This window comes from Pantherophis guttatus, chromosome 3 (genome assembly GCF_059756535.1).
Source record: "Pantherophis guttatus breed Tessera chromosome 3, ASM5975653v1, whole genome shotgun sequence".
In the NCBI taxonomy this organism is placed as follows: Eukaryota; Metazoa; Chordata; class Lepidosauria; order Squamata; family Colubridae; genus Pantherophis; species Pantherophis guttatus.
Window position 1 is genome coordinate 172,351,895 of NC_142065.1, and position 24,726 is coordinate 172,376,620.

The following is a 24,726-nucleotide window of genomic DNA, read 5'->3' on the forward strand; positions in this document are numbered from 1 at the left end:
ATGGCTGGTATTGTCACTATAAGGAACATTATAGACTTTATGTTGCTTTGGTCAACAAGGGGTTACATGTGACTATTTTCTACCACTTGTGTTTTTTACTTGGGACTGGGAGAAAGTCCTTTGGCTTACTTCTGTCTGGATTTGGCAGCACCTGGTGGTGATTTTCATTATTATGCATGACCATCCATGAATTAGTTCTGGCTGAAATGAACTCTTTGGTCATTTGCTGCCAGTTCTATGGTTCTCTTGGTGCTCTGAGGATGGAACTCACTTGTTATCAGTCATTTGTTGGTTCTCTGCCCTACAACTGTCCTTCACATCCGTCACCTGTCAGCCACATGCAGGTTTCAGAAGTAGTGCACCTGACAGGTCACAGGGAAGGCTGAACATAATTGTAAGCTTACATTTCCTTAATTCTTTTCCACTCCCTGTTATAGATTTAAAGTTCCATTTTTCTCATAAACACTTTTAAAAATAGGAAATAAGCTGCAATTCTATATGTCTTATTAATTTCATGGTGATTTTTACATGTAGCTGTTTTTCAACCTACATCATTAGTCATTGATTTTACAAATGCATTATTATAAATTAATAAATTATTTGGTTTAAATAACAGCAGAGGTGATGAATACAAACATTCTTTCATTGTCTTTTGAACTTTATGAACTGGGAGGAAGAAAGAACAAAGTGAAAAGAACAGGTGAAGAATGAGATTTGTGTAAAGCCATGCCTATTCTTTTAGTCCTCAGTATAGTCAGCCAAATAGAATTAAGTTATTCAATATGAAACAAAATGCATCTATAGGATATCCAAATTGTCTTTGTTGGACTGTACCCACTGAGCCAAGGATTTTGCCAATAAATGAATGTACTGATTTCTCCCCCTGTGACCTGATTAAAATGATTACACAGCATTTCCTTTTAATATGCTACATGGGAACAAAGATATGCAGACTCTATTGTCAGATGTTCCACATTAAACAAAACCATGCATTTTAAGCACACAGGATTAATTCATGAAAGGTGCAGGTCTCTTTCTCCATCAAGAATTCCTATCTCAAAATTCACTATTTTTTTTTTTTTAAAGAATGCACTGACTGAAAGAAGATACTAGTTGAAAACAAGCAAACCTTGGCCACAACGCATTGGGAATCTTAGTAGCATTAGTCCCAATTAAAGGAAAGTCATACTTCTCTCAAATGAATTGCCATGCACTTCAGGACCTAGCGAAGAGTTAGTATATTACTTGATACTCAGAAGAATAGATTCCAGATCCATTGTGCCACTGAAATCTTTCATTTGATCTTTTAATTTGCCACTCTAAAGATAAAAGATTCAAAATCTGAGATTTGTTAAAGCAGTTGTGAGTATCAGCCAATAAAAACCGATACTTCAGATTCACATATGAAATTGTATTTTTTTCCTCCCTATAATACAATCGCCAGGATTTTCGGGATCTGAGGTCCTCAGAGGGCTCTTCTTTCTAAGTCTGACCACCACTACTGCTATAGGCCAAGAGTTCCCGTACTTTTGTCAGTCCTTTGCTTCTCCTCTAAATCTTTGGACTAGATTACAGTTTGCCCTAGCTGTTCCATAAGTTTTCTGTAAGATTTTTCCAGAACCCCTTTAGGAACAATTTTTCCCTTTGAGCCGCTTCAAAAATACCTTCCTTTACTTTTTTGAAATACCCTTTCAGGAAAAAGATAGGATACACATCAATCAAAATAAAAAATATGGTATATAAATATAAATTTCCTTGCCTTTTCCTGACTGTTTTTCTTAGGCTCCTGTCACACTCTAATTTAATCTTCAGTTTTTCCCTTCTTTACTTCTTTCTTTTGCCACAAGATTTTTCTGACCCACATGATGCTATGTGCTAGCTATAGGTCAGCAGTTTTGGGTCTAGATATAAACAGCAGCCCTGAATCTTTCAGTTCATAGCATATTTATTCTCATTCAAACACTTCAAGATCTATACTTCTTTCTTTGACCAATGAGTGGAAAATGAACATGTTATGACATCATAGTAGCTCTCTATATAAAGGTATATAGGTGACAGCCAGTTTTTAAAGCATTGAAATAATAGCTTTTATTTGATTCTGTATTTCTTTAGTAAAAGTGTTTGGGGTTATATCTCTTGCTAGAGCATATTATTCTCATGTAGATCTTCCTAATTCAATTCTGGCATTTTTATCTAAGAGGAGACTGTATTAAGTAGCAAGGCCAGGAATAACCCAGGAGATTTTTTTGCCTGTCAGCAGACAACTCTGTGCTTTGTCTACCATTGGTCTGACTCAGAATAAGGTAGTTTCATTTGTTCCATTCCTTTTATGTAGATAGATTACATCTGTTTCTTAGGTACATCTTCCCATAGGGGTGGCTTTACTCATTTGTATTACAACAAATGCTGAAAGTATTCACTGCTATAATCCCCTTCTTAAAAAAACACAATGCTTTGACTTCTTTGCATCAGAGGAACAGCTAAGCTGCATATTATATTTTTATGTTTTAAAAGTATTTTAAAATTTGAACAGATCTGAGCTGCTTCTCCTTCTTTCTCTGCAGAAGTATTAATCAAACTTTTGGTCTTCAAATATATATAAAAAAACTGTAGAAGGGTTCCCATGAGTAAAAGCAGAACCAGGCTCTATGAATAGTTCAACAATAAATTTAAAAGCCCACATTTTTCTTGTAATAAAATATAAAAAATTTAATCAAATCAGTTAAGAAACATATTGCAATGTAATTTTAATAACAGCTTTCAATGTAACATGATGCTTCTCTGTCACTTTTGGAAAATAGAAATGCTTGAATCTAGGCCACCAAGATGTAACCTTGGTTGAAATTTTACTACTAAAATGTCCTCTTAGTAATTGAAGTGGGAAGGCAACATATTTCCCAAGAAGGGGATCATGTTTTTACTATGTTTCCTATATAATTGAAATGTTAATCTGGTTATATTTTGCATTTAATTGTTTTGCCTATTCTGGATCCTACCATATTCTCAAAACCTTGCCAATCAACAACCTTGAAGGATAAATAACGTTAATAAACTTCTACATATGTAAAAGTGAAGGAACTCTGGCATTTATAAGTGCTTATAGAATACAATGTGTTAAATATTTTTATTCAGGATTTTAATGATTGTTTCAATGCATGAAATGAATTTTATATAACATAATTAAATATGATTTAGTGAACACTTTTCTGCACAATCTTGTGAAACAAAAATTGAATTTAAGAATTACGATAGTATGCCTTTATTAAAGTACTACTAATTTCATTGAGAAAAATAAACATACAGTAATATAGGGAAACACTGTCTATCTAAATTGGAAAATCACCTCAGGTCTATTTATTCAAAATCTGGATCTATTCCTGAGCTGGGAAGCAGGACAGGTGGAAGAGGGTGGGTGGATCACAAATTTATTATATTGTGCTTAGATTAAGCTACAGAATTGCTTGTGTAATAGTGGTGGTTCCTGCTTGCTTTTACAAAAGTGAGAAGATTAGGCAAGACCATCATGGCTATACTTTCTTCTCTCTTTAGTTACTTTTCTAAAGACATAAAAGATTCAGAATGAAAATTAATTTCTTCTCTATCTCTCTTTAAGTTTATTGAAGCTATCATGAGTTCATGGCAGCTAGCACCAGGTTGATAATGTATGGCTAAAATATTCTCAATGGGTTTTGGAGTGTGCAACTACCTATGTTTAACTAGTTTTCCTTGATGGCTTGGTTCCCTATATGAAACAGAATGAATGGCACCAGGGTGCTTTGATTTAGTCAGTGATGTAGATTTAAGAGCATCTCTTTGCAATGTTTTACAGAGCAGATTGCAGCTATAGATATCTTTTAAAGGAAGAAGTCTGTCAAAGACAATGGATTCATATTGTCATTGCAGGAGGTCACTTTGTTGGTTAGCCTCCCTCTGTGCTGAAGAAATTCCTTTACAGATTCTCTCAACAGTACTCACATGATATATTGGGACTCAGTGTGAGGGGTCATGGTATTTACAAGATCTCCTGTGTTTTCAGAGAGCGAGAGAGAGCGAGAGAAGGTGACCAGAAAATAGATTTTTAACCCTCCGGCTGGAAAAAAAGGTGTGTGTGTGTTAGAGAGTTGGGGTTAGCGAGTGCAAAAGAGAGATATTGGCTTGGAGAATGCAATCCAGAAGGCATATCTAATTGATTGAGAGGGCTTTCATGGTTTTATGTAAACAGTGTTTTGCAGTGTGTAATTCTTTCCTTAATTAAGCATCCTGAGGATTGAGTTAATCAACAAACAAGTGCACAGAGTCATCACTCTAGAGCAGTTAAAAAAAATGCTGTTATCCATCAAGATTTACTCAAAAGGAAAAGTCTGTGAGTGGCAGGCTTGTCAAAATAAAGATTTTGAAGCTAGTTTCCAAAGTCTCCATGTATTGTAAAGAATTAATGGTCTGATTTTCTGAAGCATTTAAACTAGTAAAGCAAGTATAAAATAATGACTAAGATACTGTAATATGAAAAGTGAGACAGGTTGTCAAATACCTAGGAAATGAGTTCAAAGACTATGGCTAAGGAGCATCAGACGTAAATATTGAGATAAGAGTCACCAAAGCAAAAAGCTCAATGTTCGTATTTCCAAAATTGTTTTTACATTACCATTCCTCACCCTCATCCTTCTTTTTTGACTATGCATTAAAATTTTTAATGATGAAATTGCAATTATGTCATCTGAAATATGAAGGATGATCAGCTTAATGGAAAGGATTTGGTCCTGTCTGTTTATACCCCTGCTTTTCTTCAAGGACTTCGCATTATATACTGTACATACTATTTACAAACTCACTTAATGGTCATTGTGAGATAGATTAGGGTTAGAGAAAATGGCAAACCCAAAGAGCTGAATAAATTACTCACAGCTTTAAATCTGGTCTCCATAATCATTTTCCAGGACCATTAATATGCACTCATTATTATTTATGACTATCCTGATGATATTCTAATTATCGGTCATTTAAATCACCATTGATTATGCATATGCATGTTTGCTTAGTAAGTTAATATGTATACATTAAAAAGGATCAACAGTATTTATTTATTTATTATTTATTTATTGGTTCGATTTATATGCCGCCCTTCTCCAGAGACTCAGGACGGCTTACAATGCGTTAAGCAATAGCCTTCATACTTTTGTATATACCTGCTTAGTAGGGATTTCACCCACCCACCCCCAAAGCGGTGTTCTTTTTTATACAAAGTCAGCTTATTGCCCCCACAATCCGGGTCCTCATTTTACCTATCTCGGAAGGATGGAAGGCTGAGTCAACCTTGAGCCTGGTGAGATTTGAACTTGCAGTGATTGCAGGCAACTGGCAGCTAAGTGCTACTTAACAGCACTTTAGTCCACTGTGCCACCAAGGCTCCTATATATATGTATATAGGAGTATATATATGTATATATATAGTATATAAGTTGATATAGTGACAATAGTCCTAATTATCTGTAAATACTAAACTCTACTTCAGATTGCACTACCCAGTGCAGACTCAGAACCTGTTATATTATCCACAATTCTGATGAATAGCCAGTCTACTGAAAATTATTAATGAAAATGCTTTGGCCCTAGTTAATTAAAAATCATTATACTTCTTTTCAAATTTCTATCCCAAAGATGTTTTTTCAAGAGGCGACTGGACTTTCTTGTTTTTCTTTGAAGAGAGTCAAGAAAGACCATTTGAAAAAAGTACCTTTGGGACAACCATGATCTGGATGACTGAGAATCTCCATAGACATTTCAAATTTCTACTTGTAATTTGTATGATGAACTTTAAAGTTCGAACATTTTACTTAAACTACTAGTTGATTTTGTTTTTGTTTTTGCCAGGAAGTCGATTCTCAGTCTTGATGCACTGAGTCAATAATTTATTTTTATAAAGAACCCACCTTATTTGAAAAATTATCACTCACAAATAAAAAAAAGGCAAGTCAGCAAATTTAAAACTACTGGCACATCTTCAACAGCTTCTAATATTTTAAACTTATTTAGTTTAGATCCTAAAGAGCAGAGCAGAACCAACTAGATGTTTTGTAACTTTGCCATATTACTTCATATTGTTGATGTACATTTTATGCCATTTAATAGCAGTGTGTATCTTTGGACTCTAAGCAAGTATTGACAATGATTTGATTTATAATTTTTAATTTAGTGACAATAACCAATGCCAGATTTAATATTAATATATAAGTACAGACAGTTGACTTACAACCATTCATTTAGTTAGGGCCGGATTTAGATGAAAAGAGGCCCTAGGCTATTCCACTTATGAGGTCCTTTCACCAGTGGTGGGATTCAATTTTTTTAACAACAGGTTCTGTGGGCGTGGCTTAGTTGGGGGTGTGGCTTGGCAATCATGTGACTGGGTGGGCGTGGATAGCTGGTCACGTGACTGTGTAGGCGTGGATAGCTCGTCATGTGACCGGGTGGGCGTGGCTATGTGCATAGGGACTACTCAGAGGGCTGAAAAAAGTCATTTCTGACTGGGCCTCGCACTTTTGACCGGTCCTCACACTTATGACCATCCTCACATTTATGCCCGTGCAGCTTTCTTAACAACCGTGTCACTCATTTCACAACTGCTTCTCTTCACCATGGTGACATGATACGGCAAAAACGTAAAATGTGAGGACAGTCGTAAGTTCGAGGACTGGTCAAAAGTACGAGGACCAGTCAGAAATAACTTTTTCAGCCCTCTGAGTAGTCCATATGCATAAAAGGATACAGCAATAGAGAGGGATGAAGGAAAGGAAGGGAAATTAGAGTAGGAGTGAGGGTAAGAGAGGGAGGAAGAGAGGAGGAGAAGGAGAAAGAAAGAGGAAGTAGGGAGGACAAGAAGAGGGGGAGGAAGAGAAAGTAAGAAGGAAAGAAAAGAGAGAGGTGGTAGGTTTGAGGAGAAAGATTGCTGTACAATAAAAAAGATGAAAGGGAAGAAAGCCAACCCCAAACAAATATAAAGATATTAAGATAAAGAATGAATTGTTAAACTTTAAAGAATAAAAGAGAACAAATATGAATAAATAATAATTAGAAACACACATACAAACATACAATGTATTTTCTTTGAACAGAGTATTTGGCCGGTTCACAAATTTAAACAGTGTTTAGTCATTTCAATTAAATTTACAATTTCTATATTTCCTTTTTACCATATTTATTCCTCATCTATTTTTGTAAAAAACCAATATTACCCTTCATCCTCATCTCTAATCTTAATCAAATTCAATTTTTCCCTTCTAGTCTATATTATACCCCTTCCCATTGTCATCTATTTTTATATCCATCCTCACATTGGTTAATTATGTAATATTAGTTGTTTAATATAAATTCAACATTTTAATATAAATCAATTAGTTATATAACTACCTTTTTTGTATATTAATCAATATGAACATGAATATTCCAATTATTTCCATGCAATTCAATTTCTTACAAATCAATTAATTATATTTACCAATAATAATAAACCAAATAATTTCCCCCATATATTCCTCCAAACCACAACTTAACCATTTCTGCTTTCAGAAATATACAATTAATAGTATCTCAATTATTACAATTCCCTAGTTAAATAGAGCTTTTTTTCTTTTGTGTTTTAAAATCTTGAACTCTCCTCTTTTTCCCTAAATTTCCCATTGTTTGCACCTACCTTTTTTGGTGAGGAAAAAGAAAAGAATTCTGCCTGCCTAATTTTCCAACCTTGCAGCAACAGCAAAGCAGTTTCACTTTCGTTTCTCAGCATAGGTAGGGGAAAAAAAATCAGCACTCTTTGCACGGAAGCAGAAGAGCACTGAGCAAAACAGCTGAGACAAATCAGCTGAGAGCCGGGAGGCCAATTAGCCTATGCTGAAGCTCCGGGGGCCAATAAAATTACAAAAAAAACACCGAACCCTTTGTTAAATTGCTGGCTCCCCCGCCCCTCGCCCACCACTATTTATTGGCAATAAATAGTGGTGCGGAGGGGCGGGGCAAGCCAGCAATTTAACAAAGGGTTCGGCTGCACCACTGGCTCTAGGGCGACCCTTTGAAGCCCCGCAAGAATTTGAAGTTTTTTTTCCCTCTAGCCATCGGAGGCAGCAATAGATTGGGAGTGGGCGGGGTAAGAGAACGGCAGAGAGGGAGGGTGAGTGAAAGCATGGAAGCTGCTTTCTCCATCCTGCTCTCTTGCGTCCGGAGCCCCACGTGGATCCCAGGCAGCGGAACTCAGGCTAGGGAAGGGGTGGGCAATTGTGGCTCTTTTACAACCTGTGGCCTTCAACTCCCAGAATTCCTGAGACAGCCAAGCCACAATTGCCTACCCTTGGCTACCGTAGGCTGGCGCCGCGCGGGTGGGAGGCGAGGGGCGGGCAAGCCAGCAATTTAACAAACGGTTCGGCCGAACCCCCTAGAACCCCACCACTGTGTAGGCCCCTCTTGATCTTGAGGCCCTAGGCTGAAGCCTAGTTAGCCTGTAGGAAAATCTGGCCCTGCATTTAGTGTATGTTCAAAGTTACAATGGCACTGAAAACAAATGATTTATGACTGGTTTTCACTTAGGACCATTACAGCATCCCATGGTCACATGATCAAAATTGGATGCTTGGCAACTGATTCATATTTATGATGGTTGCGGTATGTGGGGGTCAGGGGTGAAATGTTACCAGTTCGGACCGGTTCGGCCGAACCGGTAGCGATGGTGGCGGATGGTTTGGAGAACCGATAGTGATTGCAGCACGAGGCTCCGCCCACCCGTCCAGTCGTTGTTACTTCCTGGTTTTAACCAGGAAGTAACTTGTTTTTTACCATCTGCGCATGCACAGACAGTCCGTGCACTTCCAAACCGGTAGGGAAGGTAAGTAGATTTCACTCATGTGATCACCCTTTGTGATCTTCTGACAAGCAAAGTCATTGAGGAAGCCAGAATCTCTTAACAACCATATTACTAATTTAATAACTACAGTGGTTGACTTAACAGCTGTGACAAAAAAGGTCCTAAATGGAGAAAACTCACTTAACAACTGCCTTGCTTAGCAATGGAAATTTTGGGCTCAACTGTGGTTGTTAAATCAAGGATTACCTGTACAGGCACTTAATACATAGAGGCTTACATCAGCATATCAAACTTTTCATTTTTATTACCATTTGTCTCTTGGAGGCTCTGATCCCTGAAATATTAACTTAATGTGTCTGCCTCTTTTTTTATTCTTCCATTCATTTTCAAATGCATTCCCCAGTATGCCATTTTTTTTTCATACTAATTCAGAATTCAGTTAGTATTCTGAGTTGAATAGAATTCACTTGCAGGGAATGGTGCAACCACAATGTCCTCCTTGCATGTGGAAGAAAGATTAGTAACATCTATTCTGAGTGAAGTTTGTAAAAAAATTTTTTTTTAAAAAAATGGACAGTTTATTTTGAAGATTATTTTTGAAAAGACACAGATAACTTCTCCATTGAAGCTCCTTTTGTTTGTGAAATGTTGCAATAACAACAGTTTTTCCAATGAAATCTCTACTCGGTAGCCATGTGACAACAATACAATACAAAATACAGTGTTTAGAAAATGAATGCACAGCATTTTAAAAGATACCATCTTATTGTAAGAAAAGTAGGAGATCCAAGACAGGATACCTTTTTCTAGTGACCAATAAACTCTCTAATTGCAGGATCTAACCACTGTCTTCCTATTTAAACTACAATTTTCTGTCTCAGAAAACATACAGGGATGAAACTTTATTTTCTCATTTTGATTACTGAGGAGCAGAGAGAGAGAAATCAATTCTGCTTTGGGAGAAGCAGAGACTAGATTATTCCTGTTTTTTTCCACTGTCTTTTTGGGACCTTTTTTTTTTCATTCTCTAATATTGATTTGGTTTAATTACTAAATTAAAATTTTAATTTAACAGAACGGGAAACTTATTGCATGATTGATTGCCCAGAGAATGATCTTATTCGCTAGATTTAATTTTAAATAAATTTAAAGATAAATTTAAAGATAAATTGGGCTTTGTTCTGGCAACTTCTAGTTTTGGAATGTGGCTTCCATTAAACTACTCCAAGGCCAAATATTGCTGTTGATTTCTCACACAGAAAGAGAGAGGGAGAGCAGGGGTGGGTTCTACTTACCTTTACTACTGGTTTGCAACGGAGCCGCATGCGCGCTCTTCTGCAGAAGCTTTTGTGCATGCGCAGAAGCATTCTGATGACATCAGGGTCGGTGGCAGAGATCCCTCCGGTTTTACTACCGGTTCTACAGAACCGTTCTGAACTGGGGCAACCCACCACTGAGGGAGAGGGAGAGGGAGAGGGGGGGGGAGAGAGAGAGATAACTCTTGTATAACCATACCTTACCTTAACCAGTTTCACAACTTATCTTACCAGGGAGCTTAGTATAGTCAGTTTCCAGTAAGACTGCAGCTTAGATTTTTTTCATAATAAGTAATGCATTTTTTCTTATTGGTTTCCTATAAATAAGAACTGGTAGGACCATAGCTTTGAGACACATTATATTTTGGAAACATATGGAAGCATGTTTGCCTGAAAGATATGTAATAAAACAGTAGATTTTTGAGAGGAAATAGCATCAGGTTGATAGAGAAGATTGTGAGTGAAATGGTGCTAAACTGATGGGATACCATGTCAATTTAATGTTTCCCAACTGGGTTAAAGCTGTAAGATTTCCTAAAGAGAGTGACATGAAGTAGTTCATAACCCAAGCCTATTTCTAGGCTCATCACTTAACATGGCATTTTTTCCAACACTTCTTATTTACTGTAGTTCACACTCTTTTGGTCATCTCTTAGATTTTTAAATACTGCATTGTACATGTAGTTGCATATCATTGCCAGTTCTCAAGAATATTTGCCTTATTTCTTAAAAGTTACCAACTTTAAGCTTTTTTTAGTCCCCACTATCTACCATTTCTAATTTAGATTTTAAAAAATTCAAGGAATTTTCTGTCTATGTACCTAGAATGGTAAGGAAAATAATTCTAAAACTTCATAGGAAGCCAATAAGCAAGATGTTTACTTATTATTTGGGTTAACAATATTTATTGCCAACTCAATCCTGATAGATTCTAGGCAGGGTATAACAAAGTCCAGAAAAAAAAATTAAAACAGATATAACTATCAACACAAAAAACCAGTCACTTAACCTGCTGGAGCAGTGCTGCTTTAGCTTATTTTTGAGTAAAAGGGTTGTAGAGTAAGGGGTCACCCATACACTCACGGGCAAGTGGGGGTTACTACAATGAGGGTCTGTTACTGGTCAAATGAGGAAAGGGAATTGCAGGGGGGCCCTCTCTAAATGATTAAATTGGTCAGGCTGACTTGAGTTTGTAAAAACATTGCCTGATTATCCTTTAAAGGTGATAACCAGTGCAATGCCTCTTTTCTTCATCTTCTTTTCCATCTACGGAAAAGAGGTCCATTTTGCACCTGATATTAAAAGTGGTATTTAATAATATTATGCTTACCATGATAACATGGGCCAAAAACATAGGATATACTATTGAATTGGATAAATGGGAGAATTTGTGGAAGACAAATTATAAGATGACATTGTCCATACCCTACAAAGAAAACCTTTACAAAATGTTCTACCGATGGCACCTCCCACCGGCGCGTCTAGTCAAGATGTTCACAAATACATCTCCGATGTGCTGGAAATGTAAATCACAGAAAGGGACATATTACCATCTCTGGTGGCTATGCCGAAGGGCAAAACAATACTGGCAACAAATCAAAACAATGATTGAAGAAATTACGAAACAAAAACTTGAAATGAGACTGGAAACCTTTTTATTGGGAATCATCACAGCAAATTATACCAAAGAAATAAAATATCTAATCATTCATATCCTCACAGCAGCACGTATACTCTTTGCCCAACATTGGAAATCTGAACAGTTACCTACAGAAGACAAAATAATAGCTAAAATTACAGAATGCGCAGAATTGGATAAGCTTACAAAAGAAATACAAGAGAAAGATGATACTGATTACTATTTAGTATGGCAAAGATGGTACGGCTGGCTGGAGGCAAAAATAGGAATACAAAGATAATTTATGACTAATCAATAGAAATGTATAGTAGTAAATAAGGAATCAATTATATATATATATATATATATATAACCATGTAAACAGATGATTATAGACATTGACATAAACAGAAAAATGGAAAATACCCCACCGTTATAGTAACTTCTAAGAGTCAGTCATTGGACTGAATCGATGTTTGTTAGTTTTGTATGTCATTTTATGTATTTATGTTGGTTTTGTTTTTTCTTTTTATTATTAATAAAAATTTATAAATAAATAAAAAAAATAATATTATGCTTACATCAATTTGCTTAATACCATTTTAATCAGCACAGATTAGTATATTCATATAGTAAGGTTTAACTGTACTTAATTGAAAAAAATTGTTCTGAATGTACCACCATTCAGCTTTATTGAAAGCTTCTTTGTATGATTCCCATATTGTAGCATTACTATTCGGTAAGAAAAACAATATTTATTCCTTTCAATGATGGTGTAATTTTATACATGTATATAATTACATTATAGGTGAATTGTTCCTAATTGTAGATTATTTTAGAGGCCTTTTTCAGCTCTACAAATGAGGAAAGGAGGAATAGAGAGCAGAATTGCATGCAAAATCAAATATTTTTGTTATGCTATGTTTTGTATTCCTAGTATAAAGATAGTTCTGTCACTGCTTAGACTGAAAATACATGCAAAATGCTGAAACATGCTGTAATAAGATGCCTTTTATTAATTCAGTCTGCAAGTGGGAACTGCTATTTAAATACCCACTTGTAAGAAAGCTACTGTGGTTGTAAATAGTAAAGTAGCACATTAAAGAGAAAGGTTTTTACCCCAGTCTTGACTTATGTTGGTTTTTAACTTGGAGAATCATCTTAAATGTAAGCCAATAATCAGAATTATAATTCATTCCAATGGAATAGGTTCTCAACCTTTTCTTCACCATTGGACCCCCTTTAAATACACCTTTTGTGGACCACAAAAGACTGAACTCAAGATTTAAATACTAACATTTCTTCAAGCTTTCACAGACCCGTGATGACATTGTGGCCTCTCCAGAGGTCCACGGACCACAGATGAGTATTTAATTACCATGCTATTGTGACAAATTTGCATAAATATTATTCATGTGGGTGGTGTCAACCTTAGCCTTCTCCCAGCCCAATGAAAGTTTGATAAGAAATTATGTGAAGAAGTTTGAGACTATGCCTGTTTAATAGCAGGATGGTACTTTGAAAATTAAACTGAAATGGACAAAATTTGGGGTCAAGGGAAAAGCTGGCAAAAGAAAGACTGAGTTTGAAAATGTGACAGATCAGTAAAGGTTCGAGAGAAAAAATATTCCAGAAAAAAACAATCCTTAATTCACCTCAAAAAATAGAACATTACTGATTATTCAGCTCTGAACCTGCTGCAACCTGCTGGCTACACAGGATTGTGACTGAAAGTGGAGCAAATACAGCTTGTCCTGAGTTGTCCAGTCCATACATACATACAAAAAGATATAGATGAAACATGAGGGGAGAGTAGAAACATACCACATGTTTCTTCATTACACATAACAAAACACAGATGTCTGTTATGGCCGCTGGAAGTAAATGAGGTGGAAAGATTTCTAGAAACCATACCATGCACATTTCCCCTACCTTTTAAACATTTATGGAAGGAACTCACATGGTAGAAGCCTACTTATACATACAAATTTAAGCATTTTAAGTAGATCACTATGCTAGAATAATTTTTGACAACTAGTTTCTTTTCTGTAGGACATTTTTTTAATGGAACAAGATTCTCTCAAGGAGAGTATTCAAATTGTTGGATGACCTGAAAGGCCTGGCTGGGGATAGATCATTCTGGAAAAAATGTCAACTCTCTGAGATAGGCCAGGTCAGGAAAAAACTCCATAAGAAACACTAGAACTCTATTTATGTAAGCTGTACTAACAGAATCTTGAAAGCCTGACAGTCTTTCGCTTTCTTTCCATTTTATATCAGAGGGTCATGGCGAGGCAATGTTAAGTTTCATTCACACACTTTATTTTCCTAGACTGAGGTCATGTTTTGCTAAACATGTTCACCTATCTTCTCCAAGGTATTCTTTTTAAAAATATACTTTATTAAATTTCTACAAAAGATAAAATACAGTCAATCCTTGATTTACAGCTACAATTCAGCCCAAAATTTACGTTGCTAAATGAGACAGTTGTTGAGTTTTGCCCCATTTTACAACCTTTCTTTTCACAGCTGTTAATTGAATCACTGCAGTTAAGTTAGTAACATGGTTGTTAAGTAAATCTGGCTTCTCCATTGACTTTGCTTGTCAGAAGGTTGCAAAAGGTTATCACATGATCCCTGGACATTGCAACCATTATAAATATGAGTCAATTGCCAAGCATCTAATTTTTGATCACGTGGCCATGGGGATACTACAATGGTCATGTTAGAAACGGTCATAAGTCACTATTTCAGTGCTATTGTAACTTCGAATGGTCTGTTGTAAGTGGACTACTGTAAGAATAAAAAGCAAAAAAAAAAAAAAAAGGAATTAATTAAGAATATTTGTAGTCCAGGGTTAAAATGAAGAGTCGTTGGTGATTTCTGAGCTTGATTGTTTTCTTGCAGACATCTCAATACCACAAACTAATATAACATCATCATGCTAGTAAGGAATGGGATTTGTGCTGAGTTTATATTCTAGTGGCTTGCCCTGTCAATGTTGGTGGGAATAATTCGGAAGTTATTTGGTTGGATTGTTTATTATTAATTTATTTGGCAGTTCCTCGCTTGGGGTATTTTTACCACTTGATTGTTGGTTTGATTTTTATCTTGGAGTTAATCTATGCTAATCTGGGAGTTGATTGCTAGTGGGGGTAAGTGTTTTAGTCTTTTTGTTCCCTTTTTGGCTTGTTGATTGTTTCTTTGTACAGTATGTAGATATTGTTCATGTCTATGTGTCTATTGATGATTAATTTGTCAGGGTGCTAGGCTTCTAGAAATTCTCTAGCATTTTTGGACTTGGCTTGGTCTAGGATGGTCAATTTCCCAATTGATATATTCATATGTTGTGAAGTTAAAGAGTTTTCATCATGTCTTCTGACTGCAAGTTGGTGTTCATGGATACATTCTTGTAATCTTAAAAGAAAGTAGCAAAAAAAGGGAATTAAAAAGGAAAAAATAGGGAAGATGCAAAGGAATAAAAAAATAAATAGAAAATGGATAACCTTTTTCAATACAGTTACAAATATAAAATACATTAACTTTTTGGATCTAAAATTCAGAATTACATAGTATTTCTTTAGTTATAGACAATTCTAATAATCAAATCCCCAAATTAAGATGGCATTTCCTTCGGTTTCTAGCAAAAAGTCCAATAGTGGTTTCCATGTAGATACAAAGCTAGGAAAAGTCTTTTCTTTAATCAACATAGTTAGTTTTGCCATCTTGGTGAGTCCCATTAACTTCACCATCCATTCTCCCATTGTGGGAATCTGTAAATTTTTTAATCTCTTTCCATACAAAAGTCTTGTTGCAGTTATTTTATGTAAAAGCAAAATTTTATGTTTTTTTCTCCAACTGGTTATCCATTAAACATAAAAGAAAGATGTTCGGTTTCAGTTGTACATTTTAAAAATTCTCCGAATTAAAGTATTTGATCTCAATAATTCCTAGTCTCTTCCCAGTTAATCTCTGTGCAACTCCACAGATGATCAATCATCTTGAGTTGAAGTGACTTGAAGGCACACTATCAATAAATAATCAAAAGTGGGTGTTATCTGATTGCATAATTTGGATCTTTTTTCCATCTACATGGCTCTACTTTTGTAACCAGATCAGACCTATGTGGCCTTGGTTTCCTTTTCTCCAAGGCCTTAAAGAGGCATAATTAGCACTTCTATCTTTAGTTTTTTTCCCCCATAATCACAACCTGAAGTGGGCTGAGACAGAATGACCAGTGACCTTTCATGGCTTAGTTTGAAAATTTAAGCAAATACTGCAATCTTAAATAAATTGGTCTACATACAAGTTTATTATCTCTTCTGCTTTTTATGACAGATATCATATTTTTTGGACTATAAGATGCTCCCAACTATAAGACACACCTAACTTTTGGGGAGGAAGACAAGAAAAAAAAATTCTGCCTCTGCCTCCCAACAATTTGCCTCCTTGCAGCAAACAGCTTGGTCAGCTTCAGCACAGCCTGATTTAGCATGAGCAGCTGATTGGCGGTTGGATCTGCCTCCCTGAATACCGCCCATTAGCTGTTCCAGGCTGCAGGGATCACCACCGCCCATCACTGCTGTCACTGCCCATCGCCACCACCTCTCGCCACCTCCACTCATCTCATTCTGGGCCTCTGTGCATCCATTTTCAGCCTCCGTGCACCCCATTTTTGGCGTCAGCACACCTCATTTTCGGCCTCCGTGGGCCCCATTTTCGGCCTCAGCACACCCCATTTTTGGCCCGTTTCAGGCGGCGGGGATAGGCAGTGGTGGGTATCCCTGCCGCCTAGAATGGGCAAAAAATGGGGTGCATGGATGCCAAAAATGGGGTGCATGGAGGCCGAAAATGGGGCGCAAGGCTGAAAATGGGACACACGGAAGCCAAACACGGGGCACCCAGAGGCAGTGATAGGTGGAGGTGGCGATGGCCGGCGATGGCCGGTGGCAATCCATGCAGCCTGGAACAGCTGCGGTATTCAGGGAGACAGATCCAACTGCTAATCAGCTGATCGTGCTAAATCAGACTGTGCTGAAGCTGACCAGGCTGTTTGCTGTAAGAAGGCAAATTGCTGTGAGGCAATGTATATATTGATTTTTTTTCAGATAGATGAGAGGATGTATTGTATGTCAACTTGTAGTGGTTTTTAGTTCTGTGGTCTGGTAGATGAAATAATGTTATGATCACATTTTCATTGGACCTGAAGACTTTTCTCTATTTAAATTCTTTATTTAACTGAAAACTGAATATGTTAGCAGGATGTCATCCATCCATCGATCCATCCATCTTCTATCTATGAATCTTGGCTAGTTAATTCTTCCTTCAATATTAAATATAATATGCAATTTAGTCTTAACATCATTTTCTTTCATTTAGAAATTTCTTACAGTGGATATTACAACCTCCAGTATATAACAAAACTGAACAATGGCACAGTGGTGAAATCCAATTTTATTTACTACTGGTTCTGTGGGCGTGGCATGGCTTGGAGGGCATAGCTTGGTGGGCGTGGCAGGGGAAGGATACTGCAAAATCTCCATTCCCACCCCATTCCAGGGCAAGGATACTGCAAAATCCCCATTCTCTCCCCACTCCTGGAGGAAGGATATTGTGAAATTTCCACCCCACTCTGGGGCCAGCCAGAGGTGGTATTTGCCAGTTCTCCGAACTACTCAAAATTTCTGCTACCGGTTCTCCAGGACCTGTCAGAACCTGCTAGATTTCACCCCTGTAATGGCATAATGCTAACTAATTTATTTTTATTTTACTATATTTGAAGTAAGATGGACAGAAATTGCAATGTACTTAAGTTATCTCCAGGAAAGCAAGCTGATACTTCACGAGTTTATGCTAAGTCACATATAAACATCGAAAAGGTAGAAAAATCAAAATATTCCTTAAATATTGAATCTAATGCTAACTTCACTTCTGCCACTTAACTTCAGCGACATGAGTTTCTACAGTATTTTGGTCGGGGGAGGGGTTGGGCAATAAGCCACCAACATGTGAATAGCTTAAAGCCATTACCCTCTCATGATTTTATATTATAGATGTAATAATTAGCGTAGTTTCCCCATCTACTTTGCATTATTCTCACTTTGATTACTAGTTGTACTAAATGTGTGCCTTTACGGAACCTATAGACAGCCCACATTTACAAGGGCCAGAGAGCATTCCTTTGACTTTTAATGCGTAAAACATTTTCAAGCAAGTTTGCAAACGTTATTAAGGAGCTCCGCATCCCTCCATTTTCTGCACCGCTTCTCCTGCCCCCCTTCCCTCCCTCCCAGCCTCCGATATTTCTTTTACTGGCTCTTTCCCATTCCCTCCTCCTTCACCAGTTAGCAGCACAAATTTCTGTTTGTGCCAGTGGGGTGGCCTGGCGAGACCGCAATTGCTCTACTTCACAGATTGACGAGCCCTCAGATGCCGATTTACTGTACATGGCAGCCACTCTGGAGCCGAGGCACATCTGGAGTGGAGTAAACTTACCGAGAAACAGGGGCCAGCTTTAACTGGAGCCAGTGGAACTGAGAGCAGCCGATGAAAAGCAGCTTTCCCGTCTTCTCCTTCCCCTCATCCCCGGGTAGATTTCCTAATGTAAACAGAACTGAAGGTGGGGGGAAGAACACAGTAACTCTTTGCAGAATGTTTGTTGCTTAATGTTCTTTATCTACTTGAGGTCAGAATAGAGCCTTAGAAAAACAGAAGCACTGCTTTTCATCTAAATAACTAAAACCCTGCATATTACTGTAGATTTTTCTTTTAAAATATCAAATAAAATGGAAAAGAATGACACTTTAGTGTTTATTTGTTCTCTTTTGTTATTATTTAGTGGCTAATTTTGTCATCTTCTGGAGCTAAATTAGAAACAAACTTTTTGTGTGTTTTTTTAATATATAGGAGAATACTTTAAACCACAAACAGCACGCAATTTCTTTTTCCTTATAGCTCTATTGTGTTAATGGGGTGGTACATGCACAAATTCACCACAGAACATAAAACTGGAGAGTTTTCTCCTAAAAACTAACAGATTACAAACAGAAAGAAAAGGGATAAATGCTTCCTTTAACCAATTAACAAACAGCTTGTATATTCTTGTGGCAAAAGAATCTGATTGATTTCCCCCCCCAGGAATATGCTATTTGCCAACAAATCCCCCTTTAAAAAACAACAACAACAACTAGAGTTAATGTAGAATGAGGAATTAAGTCTTGTTTTATAGGTAAGAGTTAGTTAAAATATGGGGGCTATGGACAGAAAAAAGCAATTATAATAGACTTTCATATTTCAGAATTACTATAATTACCTGGATGGAACTTTTTGAAATGCTGCATTTTTCTGTTTCAATGCTAACCCACCAAAGATAATATTAAAAGATGCATAGTCAGAATATGAACTCCAGATTTTTGGATTTCAGCTCTTATTAGTTTATGGCAGGTAATTATGGAATTGTAGTCTAAAACATCTGGAAGATGCATTACATTGACTGTATTAAGAAGGCCTACAAAGCACATGAATATCCTCATCAGCATTTAAGAATTTATTTTCTGTATGGGCCAGTTGCCTGTATTGTCCTACATTGAAAGGAAAAAGTGTGTAGTTAATTCAAGGATGCGTAGGTAGATCAAACTCAAGAGATGTTCACATGTTTGAAAGAGCAGCAAACTCTATGAGTTTGTACACTTGCTAAATAAAAGATAGGTACTGGCAACATCATCCCAGTTAATGTATATATTTAGTTTTCTCTCTAAATTTGAAACGATCGCATTCAAAACAATGAGGCTAAATAAATAATATTTTAAATAAAATTTAGTTACTTTAATTAAAGAACTTAATTACAAAAATGCCAGAAAACAACCATTGATATACTCTATACTATACCAGTGGATTTATTTATTTAATTTCTATACCCACCCATCTCAAAGAGTGACTCTAAATGGTGTACATCAAAGAAACATGAAACAATTAAACAATGCAGAATATATATGGTTGCTAAGAAAAACTATTGTCAAAGATGTTAACATATAACCAAGTCTTTACAGTCAGGAAACACAGCAGAATTGAGACCATTCTGATCCATGAAGGAAGAATGTTCCAGAGGACAGGAAGTAGAATGGCAGGGAAGGCACATTTCTTAGTCCCTATAGCCACCATTCCTTGGCAATAGGATCCATAACAAGCCTAACCTGGCTGACCAAATTGGAGTCATAGAAACAGCTGGGAGAACACACTTATTCTTATTATTTATATTATGTCATGTTATGTTGAGCTTATGCTTAGGTAAATTTAACATTTAATTTGGAAAAGTGTATATTAAATATTTATATGGCAAGATTCTTGGGAATGAAACATAGGATATAGTAATAAATAAACATAAACATTTATTAGACCAAATATTTCTCTAAGAACCCCTTTGTAATGATTTTATGTACTTGCTCCCTATAAATATTTTTTTTTAAGCTCTAAAAAGGAAATAAATCATATGGCTTCTGATTTAGAGGGTTATAGGGAATTTGCCCAGATGAAGTATAGTACTGATTGATTAGTATCTAATGATCTAATTTTCTCTTCCTTTAGTTTATACTCTGAAAAAGCTAGTTTAGGCTTCCCCCTAAAGCCCAGGCATTCCAGGGATTCTACATCGAGAAGAAATATTTTTTGTTCATAAATTACAGTTCATTTATTTTATATATAATTAGATTAATTACCTATCTTCAAATCTAAACCATAGGTTTAGTATGCTACAGGCCTCCTTTTTTATTTTGGCCAGAGGATTTCCTCCCTATGTGAATAATATTTGTGAACAATCTGAAGAATAGCCATTTATACTCCTTTTCTTTGAGTAGGCAGTTCGGAATTGATATTTATAATGCATGTAACACAAAAGGTTGAACAGGAAAACTGTAAGACAAAAATAATAGAGACAGGCAATCGTGATTATTCCACACGGATGAATATAGAACAGTTCTGAAAAGTTGTGTCAGCCATTCAGGAACAGATACTTAATTTGTCTTCCAGACGCATGATATGGAAGTACTGTAACATCACAGACACTATGGAGCCATTGCTTTAGAAATGTATAAATCCGTTATCTGAATTTAGTGTAAAACTTCCAATCTGTGAAATGTTTTGAGTATAGTTTTAACTCAGCAAGTGTACAAAAATTATATGTATTCATATTAGTTTTAGGCTTAAAGCCAAGGAAATGCTAAGTTACTTTGTGAAACACATTTCCAAAATTGAAGTGAGCAGGTTTATTCTGGACTAAAAAGTTTTCAAAATTTTTACTTCAATGGCAAGGAACTATATAAATGCAGCTATCTATAGGAAGGGATTCTAAAAAAAAAAAAAAATCACATGTAAACATATCCAAAAGATTAGGAGTAATACAGATAAAGTATTTGCTGTTCTATTGAAATGTTGCACCAGGTTGGTGAGCCTCCTCAGTTCATACTCATCAACTAGAGTGATAATTATTCCATTGAAGATGGGACAGTGGGTTATCTATCATCCAGAACAGCAAGCTAGATATAAAACAGGCCCAATAGTGTATAGAATTTTATTCACCAGCACTTCACCCTATTTGAAATGAATGCCCCACACTAATTCAGCTGTGTTTAGTGAAAAGGATTCATGTCAGTAGCATATGATAAATTGTATTATAGCAAGTCTTTCAAAGGGACATTCCCATAAGCATATCCCCAATTGCACCGCATTCATAAAATCCTTAGGATGTGCATTTATAAACATGGAGTTATAACCACAGACTTCTTGGTGATATCTATATAAGAAACCTATATAAGAGTGATTTGTATCCTCTTAATAGTCATCCTGGTTATTATGGGAATTTTTCTTTCCCAGATATCCCTCTTGCTTATGTATAAGGGATTTGAGGATTTTTCTTCAGAAAAGAAGTTACACAGAGAACCTCAAAGGGCTCTATTTTTAAAGTATAAGTATCAGTAATAGACTGGGCAAGTAACACTCTATAAAATGTTGCTAGTTTTACTGAACTTTGCTTCTGATTGGCTCCAGCCAGAGTCAAAAGATGTAAATATACTTCATGACAAGGATATTGTCTTCATAAATATTCCCAGTCATGGATTTAGTCCCATTTTGTCCCTAATATTAATGAGCTGGCAGCTTTAACTTCTAAATGCTAAATGTTTCCAATATAACTAGGCGTAATCTTACACTTGTCAGAACATAGGTCAGTGAGACTTATTTCTGAGTAGACTTGCATAGGATTGATTTTTACAATTTAGTTTGTCAGCCTGGTTACCAGTAAAAAAAATAGAATACATTTATCAATTGTAAATAACATCTTAAAACAAAACAAACCAGACAAGTATTATTTTCCCAACAAAAATATATACTTATTGCATAAATTTTCAGAGTATAATTCCATCCCAAGTATAAAATTATCCCAAAATAAACCACAGTACAGTTTAGGAATAAGCACAAACTAAATGAAATTGAGAGATCTTTAGAAAAAAAGACAAACATTAGGAAAGGAAACCACAAAAATGGGGAAAATGGCAAAGATTTAATAATCTGCTGAGTAAGCATAGTAGGCTGCAAAGTACAAATAGATGAAAAGAAAGAATAAAAATACCACAAGTTAACTGTCCAATGTCATATGTAATAATCCCCCTTATATGAGTCATATTCTATTTTCTTACAAACTAAATCAGTCTTGGAATAATAAGAGTGATTCTGTGGTGGAATAAGACTATGATTCCGGGAAATTAATAGAGAAAAACTCCACAACTATTGCTGGGTATGTTGTGTTTATAGCATGTTTTTATCTATTTGGCCAGAGTCTTCAACAAGAAATCTTTTCAAAGAGTATGGCACACCTATATTAGATTTATATACATATTTCATTAATTTTGGAAATTAATTTTGGAAATAGTTACTTCTAAATAGAAAAGTATTAGTATAAAGAATCATTCAAATAAAGCAATGGCTATAATAATTCAACATTTGTACTTCAAATGTTATGTTTACTTTAAACACAAACACATATTATGTTGGGCAGTAATGATTCTGTATTGTTAATGTAGACATCTCCTTTATTCAATGTAGTAACTTTATTTTAGAGAAAGATAAAGAATGGGAATAAAACATTTTGCCAAGTTGAATGTCAAGTAAAAATAGGACCCAAAGGCAAAGCTGATAAATTTAGCAAGAAAGAAAAAATAAATACGAGTAGATATGGTTCTGAGTGGACCATTGAGAATTATAAGAATAAACTTCAAGCATGTCCTCAGTTTTTGGATATAGATTTAAAGGAATCCAGTCATCTCAAATTTGTTTAGACCTAATCATTAATTTAGACTTTGTGGAGTAGACAAGGGCCAGAAAACAACAGTGGCTATAGATGTTGCGGTGCCAAGTGGCAGCAAAATCAGGAAGAAGGAGTATGAGAAGCTGAAGACATACCAGAACCTAAAGGAGGAACTAGAAAGAATGTGGAAAGGAAAGCCAGAGTGGTCCTGGTGGTGGTAGGGCTATAAATGGAAATCTATTTTTCCAGGCAAAAACTGGGATACTTTCACAGTAGCTTTTTCTTATCTTCCATTCATACCTCTTATATGGAGTCTGTTTCTCCTAGAGTTACCAGTTGAATAAATTATGGAAGAATTTTGCTTTTTCTTCTATAACATTTTTTTCTGATTCAAAAAAAGAGTAAAAACTAAGTTGGGGAAACATGGAATGAATATTTATAAAGAAGGTTATACCTGGAGTCCTATAAAATTCCAGAAGAGGCATGGTTAATGTATGATAAAATCCTTGTCTGGAAACCCTCAAAAATCCACAAATCTGTTGTAATCTAAGATTTTCTCTGTTGTCCTCTTGTCTTATCTCAGATCTGATTTATGGCACCTCTACATTCATATATTTAAAATGTATTTCCATATAACAATGTCTGCAGCGTGGCAAAAAAATCAGACCATTTTTAAAGCTATTGTGTTCTTAATGGCCTTTTTTTGTAGCGTCATCTACTTAAAAGTGTTTGTGCATCAACAATAGACCATTTATCAGAAAATAGTACATTGTTTCCACCTGAACTGAAGCTGGCTAGACTATAAATTGCTTAATGATGTTCTCTGTTCATATAAAAAGATGAGAATCAGAAAAATGGAGGGAAAGGCTTCTTCATTCCACACTACTTTCCATTGGTTTTTACAATTTATAATATAATGCTGAATCAGGATGACAAAACTGTAAAAATGCTTTTTGTATCTCTTCTCCCCTCAATGCATCTCAGCCTGCAACTTCAAAGAACCACACAGATTCAGATTTCTGTTTGTGTGGACCAACAACAAAATTCCTGTAGGCAGAAACTCACCTTAAGATCTATATCTTAAAAAAAAAAGATCTATATTTTTCCTCTCAGTTTAAGACAAAGTGATACAACATTCTGACAGCACTTGCTGTCAGGTTTTCCAAACCCTAACAGAAAATCTTGATTCCCTAATTTCACACTGCTTAACTTGGCTGCTAGGCTTGGATTCAGTTAAAGTCTTACAGACACAAGCACAATACTACTAAAATATTTATGGTGAGCTAAAATGAAACCACATTAAAAAGAAGGTTGTCCTTTTTCAGTGTCAGAGTATAGTTCCCTTTTTATAACAACAGCAATTTAAACCCATTGCTTCTTTTCCCCACAATAATCAAGTTTCAATAGACCCATTGCCTTGAATTTCATGCTTTTGAAACTGAGTGCTTGTTGGCATAACTGATATTTCCAACCTACGCAGTTCAATGCCACTCCAGGTTTTGACAGTAGAGAATTGCATATGTCAATTCAGATGTCAACCTGCATGCAGGGCAAGAAAGAAGAATGAAAGAAACATAAGTCTGGATTAGGAAAACTTGTTCCAATGGAAGGATAAAGTCCTTGAGGTTGCTATTACATAGCCTCA

At 35.9% G+C, this 24,726-nt stretch overlaps 1 long non-coding RNA gene across 5 annotated transcripts in view; it reads right to left on the bottom strand.

Annotated features, from left to right (window-relative positions):
- LOC117672774 (uncharacterized) overlaps nt 1–18,457 on the bottom strand; it is a 38,480-nt gene extending 20,023 nt beyond the window's left edge. For all 5 annotated transcript variants that reach the window (XR_015733367.1, XR_015733366.1, XR_004593358.3 and 2 more), the window contains exon 1: nt 18,281–18,457. This is a non-coding gene — a long non-coding RNA (uncharacterized LOC117672774). The remainder of the gene's footprint in view (nt 1–18,280) is intronic.
- Nucleotides 18,458–24,726: the final 6,269 nt, after the last annotated feature.